Consider the following 18795-nt stretch of genomic DNA (forward strand, 5'->3'; position numbering starts at 1 on the left):
CCCACTACTGTCTAATATTTTGCTTCAGAAAATGCTGCCAAATTTGGAAATGGCTTCCCTTGAGTAAAGGCTGCCTTCTATCTGCAAGCCAGTAGTGGTTTCTGGGTGATGGGACAAGAAACACTCGGTCAAATGAAGAGAAGCATAAGATATTGTCCATGGTCTGAATGTCTGGATAGGCAGTTGGGTTTCCACCTTGGTGGGCAGATGAAAGGCGGTATGTTTCAAGGCCCAGAGACACTCAGTATGTGATAGGATAGCCGTTCACGTCCTGGAAGACCTACAATTTGAATCAGATTCTTGGCTTATCGTGGAGACCTTTTAAGAAGAAACAAGTCAGGGTAGTTGTTTTAGTAGAATTAATTATAATAATATCAAATAATTGTCTTAATCATGAATTGAGGATCCTTTTGCAGTATGACTTCTGGATGAAACACATACTCTTGAAATTGAACTGGATTTGCTACGGATGTTGATATTTCCACCATGGAGTGAGAGATGAGCCACTTCATTGAAAACAGTAACTATTTTCCTCAGAATCATACTTCTTGTCACCAGAGATCCTTAATATCTACATCCTAGTTTCTCAGTGGTGCTTTTTTGGGGACCTAGACTACATGTGATTTGGGGACCTAGACTGCATGTGATTATTAAAATGACTGATACCGGGATCCCTGGGTGGCGCAGCGGTTTGGCGCCTGCCTTTGGCCCAGGGCGCGATCCTGGAGACCCGGGATCGAATCCCACGTCGGGCTCCCGGTGCATGGAGCCTGCTTCTCCCTCTGCCTGTGTCTCTGCCTCTCTCTCTCACTGTGTGCCTATCATAAATAAATTAAAAAAAGTTTTAAATAAAAAAATAAAATAAAATGACTGATACCAAGAGCTAGGGTTCTAGGGTCCAGAGACAGGTGCCCTGTGGATCCCATGGATGGCCAAGGAGTTTAGAGCCGTGGGTTAAACCTTAAGAGGAAAAAGAAACAGAGAGGCAAAAGGACACCAAAGAGAACAAGCAGGCCACATGAGGGTAGAAGGTGAACAATTCCAAGGTTTTAAGGTCAGGCCAATAGTATAACATCTTCAATCAAGACCCTCCATTGTGGTCTGTATTATAATACAGGCACATGTCTCAGAGTGGGTAGGTTCTGTTGAGACTAACATAAATATCAAATGTCCCCATACAGTGGTCAAATGAGTTTTTAGTTTTTTTCCAGTGCTTAAAAGATTTATATTTGCACTACACTGTATCCTGTTAAGTATGTAGTAGCTTTATATACTGCTTTCTAGACAGACCTGAGTGTAGTCTCTCAATATCCTTCCTCGGCTGAGAATTTTAGAAGCCTGTGTGACACTGCTCATTTATCCACAAGCTCTCCCTCTCTTATTCCCACAAAGCTGTTTTCCTAAATCCCACATTGAGGACAGAGGCTCAGGTCCAAAGGGCCAGGTACTCTACTCCTGTGTGATTTTGTTATACTAACTATTGAGTGATAGGTTTGTTCTCAACATCAGGTTCATGGCCCCATGCTGGGGTCTTCTCTCTGCCTGCTGGGGATATCTCCAATTCTTTCGATGCTGGGATCAAAGGCTGGTAGCCCTCTCAACGGTAGGAGAAAGCCTGTGAATTTCTCTCACTTCATCTATAGACTGGGGACTTTAAACAAGATAGATTACTTCTAATGTATTCATCTCTCTACAAGGCAAGGTTTGTCATAAGGACTAAGGGGTGGGTAAAGATCCTTGTCTCCCAAGACGCTAAGGTCATAGAATGGACAGGCTGGTTAGAGGTTGTGCAGAGTTGTTTTCATTCTCCAAGGAGTCTTTCAAACCATGAAGGTGCCCCTGGATTTGGGAGGATTCCTTCATTAATAGATTGATTGTTAAGGCGGTATGGCAACATACCCAGGACCACTCCTCTCTTCTTTTTTGATATTGGAGAGAAACACTAATGTATAGGCCAAGTGAGAGAAGAGAAATGGACAGGGATAAGGTGACAGGAATGTGTTAGTGGATGGGTGGGTTGAGCCGGGAGGCAGTCAGTATGCCCAACATAAGGTCATGGGGACAGTGACTGCTTCTTGGAGGGACAGGGAGGTTCTGAGACCACTGGCTGGCCTCTCTTATGAAATCTGAGAGAGAAAATTATCCTGAGATATGGATCCTCTCTTCCCCTCCTAGGAAACAGACCCTGGTGGCTGGGGAATGTAGTGCTGAGGACAGAGTGGTGCTCCAGGTTCAAGGACACAATCCCTGGAACAATTCCCCAAGTTGTCTCACCACCTGTGAATCCATTTCCTCTTTCTCAAGGCCATCATGTCTCTGTCACTGCCACAATGTGTATAGATACCTAACTTCCAAATCCTGAGGATTAGGACACAGGCCCCAGCCGTCTGTATGACACTTACATTTGACTTCCAGCACCTCCTTTTCCTATTTCTTGCTTAGTTATAAGTTCCCTCTGTGCCTCTACCCCATCTTAGAGTTGGATGATTGTAATTCTGGGGACACCTGAGTGGCTCAGCAGCAGAGCATCCGCTTTCTTTTCAGGGTATCATCCTACGACACCTGATCAAGGCTACATTGGGCTTTTTGCATGGGACATGCATTTCCATCTGCCTGTGTCGCTGTTTCTCTGTGTCTCTCATGGATGAATATCATTCTGGGGAACACGGTCCCAGCATGATGCTTTGCACCTGGCATCTCCAGTTTCTATAGTATATCTGATGCTGATTAACTCACCTAATCTACTGGTGTAACGCTAACTCCTGATCTAAGTGAGGAACACTGAATGTCGCTGATCAGCCATGAGTGGTGTGCAGGGAGCAGAGTTCAGAGTCCTATTGCAGGGCATCCCTTGCATTTATGACAACAGTTATTGGTTACCTCCCTGGGCTTCTTACCCAAGATACTGTTCTGACTTATTGTCAATAGGAAAGCCTAGAGAATTGGTTGGTTTCCTTAGCTAGTTGCTGACAAGTTCACGGCAGTGTTCAAATTTATCTGTGGTCACACCACTGCCCATTTCTGTCTTCTATTCGCAGTCTCCCATTTTGGTCCTTATCTCACTTGGGAGAGGTTGACCCACTCAGAGAAAACAGAGATCCCACATGTGATGCTGCATATAGTCTAGTCATCTTCATATTAAACTGAATTGGAAGATCTTCTTGACTATTCGTGAGGCTCCAGATAGAATGCAATGGACCAGAACTATGACCACTATGAAAGCAAACAAATGAACAAATAACAAGTTAAGAGTCCATAAAAAGTGCCTCAAAACAAAGAACCCAATTTGCCCAACACAGACCAAGAGAAAAAATCCTAGAACCCAAGAGAATCAACCTGAAAGCCAGGCAGATTCTTCATTAAGGACCTCACATCTTGTTCGGCCTATGCAATTTTATTGGTCCAAGTACAGAAGTTGTTAACAATGACACCAATACCCCCACAGCTGCCAACAAGAAATCTATTTACGGCAATGTGACGATCCATCACTATTTATCCCAATAGGATTCCCCTGATCCATATTCTATCTGGGTAATAACTTTTTTGGTTCATATATTTTATGATCAGAACATTTGCCAAAATTAGATATCAGCGTTTTTCTGGCTTACTGATTTGTGCAATATCCACTCATGGCAACAGTTTTCTAATCTTTGGCCTGAATAGAAATTTCCTCAAGTAACTTGCCTGAACAAACAATAGTGATCTTAAGTGGGAACTCATTATAAGTTGGAAATTTTAGCCTTGGCGATTCATTTCATTGGATGAAATCCATATTTCCTAGTGAGATTTGCCATGAACTTCAGTTATGGATGGCATAGCCAGCAGTCAGAAAGGGAGAATTATGGAATTTTTTAAAAGTTAGTTAAAGTTTGAATGGCCTAGAGTTTTATTGCTCATTTTTTACATTGACATGATAAAGTCACTTTCAGTGATGTGTCAGGGCAAGTTTTTCACATTTGTCTCTTACTTCAGAAATATCTCCAGTTGAAGAGCAGGAAAAGGCTGCTAGGAAAATTTGAGGAACATTTGCATTAACTTAGTGGTGAAAAACTTGGGTAATATCCTAAGCGTTCTTTAAGATGTTACCATCTCTGCATGTAGTAGGGTAGTGCCCTCTAGTCTGGGTACTGAAATTACAAGACTTTCAGATCTTCCACATCCTAATTTACAATGGAAGAACCAGTATGTAATGAAGGGAATGGACTGGATAACCATCCCTGCTAGTGTCTACTTACATCCAGGGAACCCACAGGATTCTGAAAGTTTTTCCCATTTAAATGGAGAGGTGAAAAATTTTCCCCTCTTAAATAGGTTACATCTTAATGAACTGTGTTCTAGCAAAATTTTAATTTCTTTTGAACTCTATATTACTTCTTGTGAAATTGGGAGCAAATACATGGATCCATTTCACACTCTACAGCTTTCTTTTTTGAATGTGTTATATATTTGGAATCATGAACCATATTGCTTTTCCAGACTCAATCCTTTCATTTTGATAAATACAGATACCATTAATAGTTTTCAATGGTTTGAGTTTTGAAAGCTCCATTATTTTTTTATTTAATTGTTGTTTTATTATTATCTTCTTGAGAGAGGGAAAGAATATAAGTCTGGATGGGGTGTGGATAGATGATGAGGAAGGGAATCTTAAGCAGAACCTTCCTCTTCATGGAACCTGAGGAGAGGCATTAGCTCAAGAGCCTGTGTTCATAACCTAAGCCAAAAAAAGCACCTGGCCACTCCCCCCAACTTCTGTTTGTTTCTTCACCATTCATTTACTGCAGAAAAGGGGATCTTGTATGTGTGTTTCCAGATCAGTCCAATCAGCTTTGCCATTCAAAATGGATCATCTGAAGGACCAAACCATGTGTGTGTATAAGCTGACATTGGTCAGATAATACCAGGTCAAATATACACTCAAATAATTCTAAATAGCATAGGAATTTGTTCTGGCTCTCTTTGGGTTAGAAAAATCTGTAAGTATATCTCTTCTTTCACCTTAAGTTCAAGGTTTAAATTGTATGCTCTTTCTTGCACCGTTGGTTATGGGAGGGGTCTATTTTATGCAAATAGCAGTTTGGTACTTCAGGTGAATTGTCAGAGAAAATGAGGTATCTGGAGAAGGGGAGAGTGGAAAAGAGGGGCAGGTGGGAGAGACACCAGGGTAGTAAGAATAGAAGTGGAGACAAACAGCTGGAGGAAGGGGAGATGGGAGAACTTACTAAAGAGGTGCCTCCAGTTTATTCTTGCCTAGTGTTGTCAAATTGTTCTTCAGCATTGGCCAAACAAATGGTTAATGAAACAACTTTTGATGCCGAGATCCTTTGTGAGGCCTCGGTGTATCAACCAACAGTGCTGCCCATTCATCTTCCTTTTTTCTAAGAGATTTCTCTAGGGAATAATTTGTTCAGTTCTGGTGATCTAGAGATGGCCTTGAAGACCCAAAACAGCATTGGTGAAGTGATGAGTATCAAGAATTATGATTGAGGGATCCCTGGGTGGCGCAGCAGTTTGGCGCCTGCCTTTGGCCCAGGGCGCGATCCTGGAGACCTGGGATCAAGTCCCATATCAGGCTCCCGGTGCATGGAGCCTGCTTCTCCCTCTGCCTGTGTCTCTGCCTCTCTCTCTCTGTGTGACTATCATAAATAAATAAAAATTAAAAAAAAGAATTATGATTGAGAAAAGCAGACATAGGAGCAACACACACTTTTTCCAATAGAGGGAAGGGTTCAGGTTTAATTGATCTGAGATCCGAATACAGCTGGTGACAGTTGATGGAAATATCACATTTGTGTACCTAATGCCATGAGTTCCCAAAATGACACCTGGACACCATGGAACAAACACCCAACGATCTGTCCACCTCATCAGGCACAATCTCATAGTGAATACTCTCAGGACACAAAACTGAGGCAGTCAGAGAAGCTCCACTGATGGGATTGGTGAACCTCAGCAAAGTCCTTCTTCAGGGTGGATGCCAGTCCTGTGAGATCCTGAAGCTCACTGCTCTGTGAGGCTGGCTCAGAGAAGACTCATTGGGCACTATTCCTGCTTCTATGCTCAGATATTTCTTCTTATGACACACACCAGTTTTACACAGCACAGCACAAAATGGTAACAAAACCATACAGCATAAGGGGACCTAAAAGAATAGTCTGATTCCACCAAAGAGTCCAAAGAAATTGGAACAAAAACAAGAGCCAGCTACCTGACTCAGTGCAAACCACCTAGGAACTGCCTCAGAGAACACATTTCAAATCCAGGGCTTCCTCTCTATGTCATCATGGACTTGATAGGTGCCAGGAGCCAGACACAGGAGGACTCTGTTTGCACGACCCTTGCTCAAAGCAACAGGAGGCTCTGAAGGTGTCTTGTGGACCCCTTGTGATTGCCTGTACAATGAACGACGGCTAACCAAATGACAATCAGCAAAGAAAGTCGACTCAGCTCTTGCTAAAGCAAGGGAATAAGCCACTATTATTAGTGTTGAGCAGAGACCCAGCATCAGACAGAAGGGTAAAAACTGACTCGAGCGGGATAAACAGAAGACTTCAGTTATGCCACGATGGGAAGGTATTGTATGGAGAGGCTGTAGTGAGTGGTCCAGAAGCGAGTCATCTGATGTGATTGTCAAGGGTGATTCTTTCTGATTGGCGGGTCCTAGGTAGGACATTGGGACAAGTGTTAAGAAAGCTGTCAGATATACATAGGTCTAGGTGGGAGAGTATGGTGTAGAATGGTCTAGATAGGGTGTAGAATCCTAAGCCTGTGGCTTGAGTGGTATAAGGAATATTTGGTAGCAGCTTGAACCAGTTTTACCAGGTTCTTGTTTTTTAAATATTTTATTTATTTATTCATGGGAGAGAGAGAGAGAGAGAGAGGCAGAGACACAGGCAGAGGGAGAAGCAGGCTCCATGCACCGGGAGCCCGACGTGGGATTCGATCCTGGGTCTCCAGGATCGCGCCCTGGGCCAAAGGCAGGCGCTAAACCGCTGAGCCACTCAGGGATCCCAGTTTTACCAGGTTCTGGTGTAAACCATGCAACAAGTGCTGGATACAACTGCCAAATATCTTACTCTCCATCTTATGTAGACGAGGCCTTCTCCTTTGGCTGAGAGCAAGATGGTTGGTTCTTGGATTGGATGTGGGAGATAAATCTCTCTGAATGAACTATATGGCTATGATTTATGCTTTCAATTTTCCAAGTAGACTGGGAATCACCCACCAGGGAAATGTTAAGGAAGTTGTTGCACTGGGCTCAAGAGAGAGATGATACATTTAAACATCCAAAATGACAAGTGACTAGATAAAAGCAAATGTTGCAGGATGATGATCCCACAAAGGAGCATGGCATTAAGAGAAATAATAGTGGTGCCTGGTGACCCAGTAGGTTCAGTATTATATTCAAGATTTTGGCTCAGGTCCTTATCTCAGGGTGCTGGTTTGAGCTCAATAGTAGGATTTGCAAGCAATATACATGGGATTCTCTCACCTTCTGACGCTTCACCCACAAAGTCTCTCTCTCTCAAAATATAGTAACTATTAAACAACATAGCATAAAAATCATGAGAGGAAATAAATTACATACAATGTTGATTTAAGGATCTGAGTCTTCACTGTTACCAAAATAATCTTCCTTGTGCAACAGCATAGGAATGGGAAAGTGTTGGCCTGGGGGAAAGAATAGAGGACAGTGTAGGGGACAGGAGGATATGAGTCACAGCTCTATGTCCTCAACCCGGGAGCTCAATTTTGCCTTCTGCTCTAGCCAGCTCACCTCCACACCCCCTTGAACCACTATCTCTTCAACTCTATGTGGGGAATGGCCTCCAGAGTCTCTGTGACTTCCCCGGTCTCAAATTCCATATCTGGAACCCGGAAACAAGGTGTCTCATCCCATTCTTCCAAGAGGCCACTCAATTACCTATGATTTTCTGCTCCCATATTTTGGTCCCTCTTTCTGTTCATGCCTGCTTCTCTCCCTCTTCTTCCTCTTTTTTTTTTCTTTTTCCTCTTCTTCCTCTTATCATTAATTGCTCATTTCCCTACTCCTTCACCTCCAACAACCATTTTATTTTACGATGTGGGAATAGTGGAGGAATGATCAGTTCTTTATGTGACCCCCCTTAACAAGTTGATCAAAAGTAAATCCAGGTAATGCTGGAGTATTTACAATGGGCCTGGGGGCTTAGGAGCTGGGGACGCATGTGACCCTGAGAGTGAGATCCCACTAGGATTATAATGTGACTCCTTTGTGCTTGGGGTCATCTAGGTACTTGAAGCAAAAAACTTTTATTTGTTTTTTAAATCTTTATTATTTATTTATTTATTAATTTATTTATTATTATGTATTATGTATTATTTATTTATTTTAATAATAAATTTATTTTTTATTGGTGTTCAATTTGCCAACATACAAATAACACCCAGTGATCATCCTGTCAAGTGCCACCCTCAGTGCCTGTCACACATTCACCCCCACCTCCCGCCCTCCTCCCCTTCCACCACCCCTAGTTCATTTCCCAGAGTTAGAAGTCTTCATGGTCTGTCTCCCTTTCTGATATTTCCTACCCATTTATTTAGTTGTATATAAATTCAATTTGCCAACATATAGTTTAACACCCAGGGCTCATCCCATCAAATACTCTCCTCCTGGAATACAAGAAATAGTGAAAGGGATTATGAGGGAAAGGAATAGAATTGAGTGGGAAAAATTAGAGTGAGACGAACCATGAGAGACTCCTAGATCTGGGACACACTGAATCTTTGGAAGAGCCCATACATACCGTAGCACATAAAGGAGATGATTGTGATGCTGGAGGTAAAGTACCTTGCTCAATTTACTTCAGTGTAAAAGTGGGATGATGGGTTTTCTAAAGCAGGTGAGGCCTCATCAATACCAGGTCGAGGCAGCATTTGCCCTGATTCCTGTAAGGGCTGGGCCATGGACTCTAGGCAGGCATGAGGGACACTCTTAGGCCAGGCCAAGACCCTGGGCTTGGGAGCAGACCTAGTACTGTGTGGTTATAGTAGTGAGGTTAGATAGGAGCAGAAACGCTGGCTAACCTGCTTAGACCCTATGTCCTTGGCCTGGGAAGACCAGAAGACTAGCTGTGCAGGACATTTGAATACAATTATGTACAGCCAGCCCAGCAGCTTTCACACATTCCTCTAAATTCCCTGCATCCAGCGACAGTCTTGGGTAGCTGCACTTGAGCCTCTCTCATAGGGAGGCAACTGTAGATTTATTCTTGTCCCAGGACTGAAGATTGTGAAAGGAAGGGTGGGGGAAACTGTGCTTCTGGCCTTCCCTTCCCCCTCACTTCTGCTGGAACCAGAGGCAAGTGCTTCAAGGGACAATTTCTGTGATGCTCATCCCTATAGTGCTCTTACATGCCTAGACAGAACTGAGGGTAGCCCAGCACTGCTACAATGTGACATATAGAGGCAAAGGAAGTGTGTCCCCAGCTGTGCCAGCACCTGACTCCAACAGATGCCTTCTTTGTGCAAGTTTAGATGTGCATGGCAGACCTGTATCTCAAGCGATTGGCTCCATCCAAGACCAAAGGCAATAACATGAGAGAAAACCTCTCTTGCTCTATTCCAAAGATATTCCAACCAAATATAAAGAAGGGCTTGGATCACTGCTTCTAGGATTGTGTCCCTGAACCTGGAGTACTCCTCTGTCCTCCCTACTGTATTCCTCCAGGGACCAGGATCTGTTTCCCAGGAAGGGAGGAGAGGATCCATATCTCAGGATGATTTTCTCTCCAGATTTCATAAGTGAGATCAGCAAGCAGCCTGTGAACTACCCTGTCCTTCCAAGAAGCAGTCACTGGCCCCCTTATAGTATGTTGGGAATATTGACTGCTTCCCTGCTGAACACCCCTCAAAGAAAACATTCCTGTCACCTGATTCCTGCCCATTTCTCTTCTCTGAATTGGCCTACACCTTGGTCTTTCTCTCCAAAATAAAAAAAGCAGAGAGGCTTTGTCAAGGGTATGTTGGCACACTCCCTTAACAACAAAAAAATCAATCAATGAATGAACCCTGTCAAATCCAGGGGGCACCTTTATAGTTTTAATTGCTCCTTGGAGCATGAAACCACTCTGTACAACCTATTACTCGTCTTTGCTTTTTCTGTCCTCAGCGTCTTGGGAGACAAGGAGATTCACTCACACCTTATTGCTCCTGGTATCTTTGACCATGTAGAAATGTGAAGATGACATTAGAAGCTTCAACCTTGTTATAAATCCCCCAGGCTGTAGGTGAAGTGAAGGAAAGGTAAAGCCTTTTTTTTCCTACCCCTGGGGGAACTACTAGCCTTTGATCCAAGCACTGAAAGTATTGGAGAGACCACTATCAGGCCAGAGAAAAGACCCCAGTGTGGGGCCATGACCCTGATGTTGGGAACAGACCTATTACTCAGTAGCTAGTATAGCAGAATCACATGGGAGCACAGAACCTGGCACTGCAGCCCAGAGCCTCAGTCCTCAATGTGGTCGATCCTAGAAAACCGGCTCTTTGGGAACATGACAGAAAGAGAGAGAGAGAGAGTGCTTGTGAGCACTACATGAGCAGGACCACACAGGCCTCTAGAATTCCCAGCCCAGGGAGGATCTTGAGAGGCTACACTCCAGTCTGTCTAGAAAGCAAGATGTAAAGCTACCCCATACCTAACAGGTTACAGTGTAGTGCAAATGTAACTCTTGTATGCACTGGAAACAAAACAAAAACAAATTTGACCCACTGTATGGGGATATTAGATTTATTATGTTAGTCTCAACAGAACCCACCTCCTTTCAGACCTGTGCCTCTATCATTGTATCGACCACCATGGCTGGCCCTGAGTAAGGATGCTGCCCTCTTTAACTTAAAACTTTGTAATTGTTCACCCTCTACCCTCAAGGGGCCTGCATGCTCTCTTTGCTATCCTTTACCATTCTCTTTCTTTTTCCTCTTAAGGCTTAGCCCACAGCCCTGAACTCCTTGGTCACCCATAGAATCCATGGGGCATCTGTCTCTGGATCCCTAGAAGCCTCGCTCTTGGTATCAATCATTTTAAAAACACATACAGCCTACAGCTATTTTAAAAACACATACAGTGGTCCCTGAAGGCACCACTCAGAAACTAGGATGTAGATACTAAGGATCTCTGGTAACAATAAGTATGATTAGGAGGAAAATAATTGCTATTTTCAATGAAACAACCCATCTCTCTCTCTCCATGGGGGAAATATCAACATCTGTGGAGAAATCCAGTTCAATTTAGAGTATGTGTTTCATGCAGGAGTCATATTGCAAAATGATCTTCAAATCATGATTGAGACAATTTATTGATATTATTATTAATTAAACTAAAAGAACTACCCTGAATTGTTTCCTTGTAATGGTCTCCACGATAAGCCAAGAATCCGATTCAAATTGTAGGCCTTCTAGGACATGAACAGCTATCCTGCTATCATGTACTGAGTGTTTCTGGGACTTGCAACATACTGCCTTCCATATGCCCCCGTAGTTGGAAACCCAACTGCCTACCCTGACACTGAGACCATAGACAAGATCTTGTGGTTCTCTTCATCTGACAGAGTGTTTCTTGTCCCATCACCAATAGACCACGACTGGCTTGGTGATAGCAGGCAGCCAGCCCTGGTCTTTCTGGCCTCAATGGAACCATTTCCAACTTTTGGCAGCATTTTCTGAAGCAAAATATAAGACCATAGTGGGTGAAATCTGGGAGAAGATTGCTCCATCTCTGTCTAGATAGAGTTCCTCCTCTTTGGATCCCTCTAGATATGGGCATAGAAAGTAGCTGCATCTGGGGCTGCATGCAACAGCCCTCTGGCTAAGGGAGAGAATTCTTTCTCAGGATCCTTTCATCAAAAGAGTTTGGGAACAACAGGAGGGGCAGGAGGGAAGTATCAGTGGGGAAATATCACTTTAATCCTGAAGGAACTGATGAAACAATGATCCTGGGATGTGTCGTTTCCAACGTTCAGAGAGTCCCACATGTGGAGGAGCAGGAACAAGGCTTGAAAGTATTACTGACACCAAACATAATGTATAAGTTTAGAGTCTCCCCCACAGAACATAGAGATGTGGACAAGGTGCACTGGATTGTGTTTAAATGGCCTCCTCCAGAAACTGACTCACCGTCTGCTGACACATAGTTGTGAAATTTTCAGCATCCTTGTGGGTGTAGCCCAGCAAAACCTGTATTTTGGAGATAATGATGTATATACTATACAAATGATTCAATTGATGATACCATGGAGATTCATTCACTGAGTTGATTCAAGATTAATTATTCTAGTGACATCTGGACAGCTTTGTCAGTTCAGTGTTTATTTCTTGATTTTTACTCAGGTCATGATCTTCATGTCCTGAAATTGAGCCACATAATGGGCTCCATGTTGGCTATGGAGCCTGATCAAGATCTTCCCTTTTTCCCTCTGCCCCTCCTCTCCTTGTACTCTCATTTTCTGCATTAAAAAATAATAAAAGGAATCATTATTCTAGTTTACTCAGTTTGGCAAACATATTAAGGCATGTTATTTTTGTTTCATGTGTACCTTTTAATTTTCTGGTGAGTTTTTTGTTTTTTACCAGAGAAGAAAGAAAATAATTTACAACTCAAGTTTGATCTCATTCCATGAAAGATATGAAGCTAGACTTTGAATGTTAGTTTGTTGTAAAACATTATCAAAAATTGATCTCATTATTTTTTTAATAATAAATTTATTTTTTGTTGGTGTTCAATTTGTCAACATACGGAATAACACCCAGTTCTCATCCCATCAAGTCCCCCCTCAGTACCTGTCACCCATTCACCCCCACCCCCCGCCCTCCTCCCCTTCCTCGTTCTTTTTAATGAATATACTTTATTACTTAGATTAAGTTGGTATAACTGAACAAGTAATATAAACAGTTTCCATATATCCTTATTCCCTGGCACAGAATTTCAACAATTATTTAAACTTGCATCATTGTGGAACACTTGTCATGAAGATACCAGTGGAGTGATACTTTTATTCTTTGAAGTCTACCATTTCAATGAAGGTAAGCTATGAATTGTGCCACTGTATGGGTTTTGAAAAATGAATAATATCATGTAAGCACCATGTACAGTGTAGGTTCAACGCCTTTTTAAAATATTATTTTATTTATTTATTCATGAGAGACACACATGGACTGAGAGAGTCAGAGACACAGGCAGAGGGAGAAGCTGGCTCCCTGCAGGGAGCCCAATGTGGGACTCGATCCCGGGTCTCCAGGACCATGCCCTGCATTGAAGGCAGCCCTAAACCACTGAGCCACCAAGGCTTCCCTAGGTTCACTTTTAATTCTCATTGTTAAACTATTAATGGTTTTGCACCTTCTATAGAAATATTAGCAACAATTGAGATTTGTAATCTGTATAGGTTAGTTTTTTTCAAAATTAGAGCATAAAGCATATCGCTGTTGGAGACATCCCTACATTTTCATGTATAACTTTTTGATTAACATTCATCCATGTCTTTTTGGGGGCTTGATAAATCAATTATTTTATTGCTAATATTTATTTAGAGGGAAAGAGTGCAAGTGTACGGGGAAAGGGACAGAGGAAGAGGGGGAGAGAATCTTTTTTTTTTTCAGGAAAATAGTTTATTTTGGTCCTTTAACATCTAACTTGAGTATATCATAAAGTATCATTTATTTTTTTTTGTTTGATTCAATTTGACAGCATATAGCATAACTCCTAGTCCTCATCCCAAGTGCCCCCCTCAGTGTCCATTACCCTGTCACCTCAACCACCCACTCACCTCCCTTTCCACTACCCCTTGCTCATTTCCCAGACAAGGTGTCTCTCATCTTTTGTAAAGAGGGAGAGAGAATCTTAAGCAGGCTCCAGGCACAGCAGGTGGCTGTCGCATGGCTTAATCTAAAGAACCTGAGGTCATGATCTTGTGGCAAAAGTCAGGAGTCACAAGCTTATCCAACTGAGACATAGAAGCTCCCCAAGAGCTCAATCGCTTTTAATTACAGAATAACAATTTCTTGTAGGGATTACATTGAAAATTCTTTTTCATTCATTCAGAGGGACAGCTTCATTGTCTCTAGTTTGGATGATACTAAATAAAGGTGAACTTATTTGAAAACAAACTTGAATTTCTTATGGAAAGATAGGTTTCATGGCCTAAACATCTGAATCAGTTTGGATTAAGCCCTTAAAAATTTTTTTTCAGACGGATGGAAGATTGTGGAGTAGAGGTCCTCATATCAGCTTGTCCCCTAATTTTAGCTACATAACTATCAAGCCATCCTGAACACCAGTGAATTCAAGCTGAAATCTAAGCAAGAATGGCTAGCTATACAAATAGAAAAGTGAAAAGTTTTTGCCTGGTGGATATGGAGAAGCAAAATGGAAGGCATTTATCAGAGGATAATGGGAAGGGTGGGGGTAGCATGAGTAAGTCAGTTGCTTGAAAGTGAAAGAGCCCTGAAGTTCAAAATATGGAACTTTGAAATGTGCTCCTCCAGAGACTTCCCTGCCTGAAGTGTGCTCATAGGTGAAAGGGTGCAGATCCACAGGTAAGTGAGTGGGGTCTCAATATTTTTGGAGGCCAGAAAGTACACAAGCACCTGAGCCAGCAGAGTTCCCAGGTATTGGTTCAGGGAAATGGGTTTATATCAGCAAGGCTGGGATAATATTTAGCTTATGATGCCATCAACCATGGTCCCAGGCTGGGACAGGAGATAATTGTCCATGTTGGGTCCATACAAGGGACTGAACACATCCTTCCCCTTCCTCTGGGAGGCAGATTGTGTGACCATTGGACAGGTTGAACATTCCCCTTGTGGCGGACCAGCCCCCACAGAAAGGGATAAACATCTCTTTCCTTCAGGAAGAGGAGGGTGAGAGTAAGAGCGGCAGACTCTTCCGAGGAAACCTAAACATTACACATTTCAGTGTTCCCCCATGTCTGCTAGGAGAGAATTGGAGGCAGGCACCATTGGAGTCTGCAGATTTGTCAATCACCACATCACTCATATTCAGGACTGGAAATCAAGGTGTGGTCTCTATTCCTCTTACCCAGAAAAGGGGTATGAAAGGTTTCAGGGAACAAAACGCTCACAGAGTAAACAGCTTACAGTGAGCCTGGCCCCCTGACAAGGTCAGTGCAACACCACCCAGGCATAGATGCCTGAGAATCTGTGCAGGAGGCCCTTCCTCATAGAATCACCTGGAGGACACTTGACCAGCACGTTTCCTGACAAAACAGAACTGGAACCTCCAGCACTGGAGGAACTTAGAAAACAACTCAAGGTTTTCCTTTTATAATTTGATTTTCTGCCAAGATAAAATTGTCCTCTGTTTTTTGTTTGTTTTTCTCATCTAACCTAGTTTCTTGTTTCATGAACTCTTATGTTTGAAATCTTTCCTTTTTTGATTTTTATATTTTAAAGCCATATATTAATAGCTCTTGAAAATGGGCACATCATTGGAGAAGATGTTTTTCTAAAGAGGACCTACACGTAGCCAAAAGGCACATGAAAGAATGCTCCACATCACTTTTCAACAGAAAAATACAAATCAAAACCACAATGAAATACCAAATTACACTGGTGAGAATGCCTACATTTAACAGCTATCATTGGTGAGGATGTGGAGAAAGGAGAACCCTCTGACACTGATGGTGGGAATGAAACTTGGAACAACCATTATGGAAAACGGTATGTTGGGTCCTCAAAAAGCTCAAAATATAGTTTAATGATACAAAGTATTTCCTCTCAAGTACCACCTTTGTATTCCCAGATAAATCCCCATCTAGACAGAAGAAGTTGATTGCTGTGCACCTGCATTCACTTTGAAAGCACTATGATGTGAAACGTTGCCATGGTGACAAGAAGTTTACCTCTGCCTCTCTTCCCAACTTTTATTCTTTGAGCTGAGTAATTCAAAGTTGATATGGCATGAGTTCTCAGCTCTCTACCTAGTGTCTTTGAAGATGGGCAATCTCAACTGAGGCTGCTGTGAAGGTATGTTCATAAAGATCTACTGAACACTCTTTGCTACCAACAGGATAGCTAACTCTTTCTCAAACTATTTTTCTCATTGTTTAAAATTCCCTCTCCCAAAATTGTCCTGTGGAGTTTTACCTATGTGTTTTCGTTTGTTCTGGTCCTCCATTTCTACTTTTGGATATTCTACCAAACTGAATATTGTGTCTCCATTTCAAAATATGTCTTACATCCTATTATATCCTTCACCCCTCATTTATCAACACAAAGGTCCTCACAGGGAGGATCCCTGGGTGGCTTAGTGGTTTAGCACCTGCCTTTGGCCCAGGGCATGATCCTGGAGTCCCAGGATCGAGTCCAGCACCAGGGTCACATCATGGAGCCTGCTTCTTTCTCTGCCTGTGTCTCTGCCTCTCTCTATCTCTCTCTATGTCTATCATGAATAAATAAATAAATCTTTAAAAAAAGAAAAGAAAAAAGGTCCTCACAGGGGGAAATATGGCCATGTATATTTTCCAGTTTTGTTAGGGTCCAAAACTATATATTCAAATTATCCATTTCAGAAATTCAGAGTGAATCCAGAAAGGTTGATATAGAGGATATTTGTCATTGTTTTATGAATGGTTTAAAATGTCTTCCTCACTGTTTTCCCCAAAATGGGTATGGAGTTCTGTATTTGTGGGGGACATGTTTCTACCTTTATTTGAATGGCTGCCCAAAGTCACCTGTGAATATGAGTATCTATGTTTCAACTTATGTCCCAAACACATTTCCTTTGACACCTCAGTCATTTTCCAAAATTACACTTTATAGAGATATCAATTTTATGCTATCCCTCATCCCAATCCTACCCACATAAGGTGTAAGCAAGGTGAAAATATGATGATATTTGGTCTCAGTCACTGTTTTGAGGCAAGTATATTTGTGTGAGGAATAAATGATGCACAATGATATTGTTTCACTCGTTTTAAAACACAAGAATTGATACTAGTGACTCTATTTTCCTGCACACTGCTATTCATATCATTTGATATGCTGATCCTAATTTGGAGAATGGTAAGTTGTAGAGGACATTCATGTATAATTTTGTTCAAGGGTACCAAGATTATATTCAGGGAAGAAGCAAATAGCTTCTTTTTCTCTGATGCCCTTAATTCTGTCAATACTAAATTGTGCAAATATAAAATACTTGTACTTAGGCAAACCTGCTTTGTGTTACTGAGTAATAGTACTGAATAATCTCAGACTTCTGGGATTTAACCCAGCTCTGGAACTTGTGAAATGTGAGATCTCAGACATGATATTTATCTTCTACTTAAACTTCCTGATCAATATCCATACATTTATTCATTCAATGCTCATCAAACACATATGTGAGGTTTTGTTGACTTTCCCTCCTCCTCAGGTGGAGAAACAGGAACAGTGATGAGGTTCATGAACTCTGAATTAAGGAGCTAGGATATGAATTGAAACTTGTAGTCCCAAATCTCAGACTCTAATTACTAACTAAACTGCAGTGATTACTCAGGCATGGCATCATTGGTGACTGTGCAAATGTGCTTTAGCATCGATTCTATGTCAAGAACCACCTGTGCCAAGTGAAATCTCAACAGTGTCTACCATTATGAGATCATCTCAGTGATTACATACCCAAGGAAGCACTTGGGCCATAGTAGTATAGATCTTGCTGCATTTACTAACAGGAAAGAGACATAGAAGCCTGGTCAGTCCCTAATCATGGATCTGATCAGTTCAAAGCATGATTATGTTCAACTTAAAGCTATTATAGTGGTCAATTTAAAGCCTTGATTGTGGTCATTTTGAAAATTCTGAGGGTTTGGAGGCACCATTAGTGCCTTCAACCATCGGTGGTTGAAGTCTGTCAGTGCTGAGCTGTTCCACAGCACGTGACCTTGGTCTGCTCAGAATTGTGAAGGTTCATTCTTGGTAATTGAGGCCATTGTCTGAGGTGTGGTGATGGCTAGTAATGCTTAAATTATGTGACCTACCCCTGGGACAGTGAAAGATCAGACTCAAAGGCCAGTTTATTGTTAGCTTGGTATCCATCCTCCCCTTATTGCTATTCGCTTGTACAGCTGAGATACAGAGCTGATAAGTTCCTGGTCAATCAGTGTCATGGCATAGTCTGACTTCAGGACATGGTACAAATATACTAAGAATTTAAAGCAGAGTGGAAAGTGCCTGGCTGGCTCATTGGTGGAGAATGCGACTTGATCTAGAGTTATGTGTCTAGTCTATGTTGGGCATGGAGCCTCCTTTTTGAAAAAAACATGAGACACATGTGGTAATATGTCTGATAACACATTACCCTGAGGACTAAAATATGCTTGATCATCATTAATTCACAAGAACTATTTATTATGTTTGATCAGTTGAAGAGAAGCTCCTTTACAGAGCCCTCATGGAATACTAAGCTTGGAAGGACCTGGTTTCTGAGTCAGCTTGGGAGCAGTGCACTTGTAATTGAGGGTGGTGTCCAGGATGGCTACTTGTGAGACAGCTGACAGTATGAATACTGGGGGAGGATGACCACAGTCAGGCTTCCCGTTTCCATTCTGGAGTTTGACTTGGGAACTGCTTTGTGTTTTGGGTCATGGATTGAAACCAGGAAGTGAATGACTGAGTTAGGATGTGAAGTTTTCATGGCTCAGGAAGTCCTCCAGGTTATGAAATGTCTTGCACAGAGAACAAAGAACAGGAGGATTTGGGAGAGAGACAGAGGCAGCCCTTGGTTCAGGGGTGCAGAGCATGACCTCTGGGACCCTTGGAATA

Source organism: Canis lupus, chromosome Y (assembly GCF_048164855.1).
Source record: "Canis lupus baileyi chromosome Y, mCanLup2.hap1, whole genome shotgun sequence".
NCBI lineage: Eukaryota > Metazoa > Chordata > Mammalia > Carnivora > Canidae > Canis > Canis lupus.